Source organism: Schistocerca serialis, chromosome 2 (genome assembly GCF_023864345.2).
Source record: "Schistocerca serialis cubense isolate TAMUIC-IGC-003099 chromosome 2, iqSchSeri2.2, whole genome shotgun sequence".
NCBI lineage: Eukaryota > Metazoa > Arthropoda > Insecta > Orthoptera > Acrididae > Schistocerca > Schistocerca serialis.
The window spans coordinates 527,871,869-527,872,599 of record NC_064639.1 but is presented as its reverse complement, the minus strand read 5'-3'; the positions used below and the strand labels follow the sequence as shown (position 1 = coordinate 527,872,599).

General features: G+C 51.7%; 1 pseudogene; it reads right to left on the bottom strand.

The window, feature by feature from the left end:
- Positions 1 to 349: 349 nt before the first annotated feature.
- LOC126458941 (5S ribosomal RNA) lies at positions 350 to 467 on the bottom strand (annotated as a pseudogene).
- Positions 468 to 731: the final 264 nt, after the last annotated feature.

The following is a 731-nucleotide window of genomic DNA, read 5'->3' as shown; positions in this document are numbered from 1 at the left end:
TTCTAGGGGACTGATGACCTCAGATGTTAAGTCCCTTAGTGCTCAGCGCCATTTGAACCTTGCAGAAAGAATTTAAGGATGTAGTTGACAATGAAAGAGTAAAATACGCAACCGTAAAAAAAAATTAGTACACTTGGAAAACTTCTCCTGCACAGGCCATGAAGGCCCAAAGGTACCGACTGGCCGTCGTGTCATCCTCAGCCCATAGGCGTCACTGGATGCGGATATGGAAGGGCATGTGGTCAGCACACCCCTCTCCCAGCCGTATGTCAGTTTCCAAGACCGGAGCCGCTAGTTCTCAATCAAGGATCTCCTCAGTTTGCCTCACAAGGGTTGAGTGCACCCCGCTTGCCAACAGCGCTCGGCAGACCGGATGGTCACCCATCCAAGTGCTAGCCCAGACCGACAGTGCTTAACTTCGGTGATCTGACGGGACCCGGTGTTACCACTGCGGCAAGGCGGTTGGCACACTTGGAAAGACGATGTCGATTTTGATCCGATGACGGCCTATGTCGCCTGGGGGATAGTAGACAGTTTCAACGACCGGCGTCTCTCAACAGATAGCATATAGCATAGTTACCAGAGTGCCATCTGTATCTACCATATAACAGGGAATGCTCACAGCCAGAAGGCTCGTTGTGAAGCAAGCAGGCAACCATGCCATGGAGACGCACTTGTGCTTCCTACAGCCAACTCAGTGAATTTGGGAGTGGTCAAATTGTGGCCTGCCG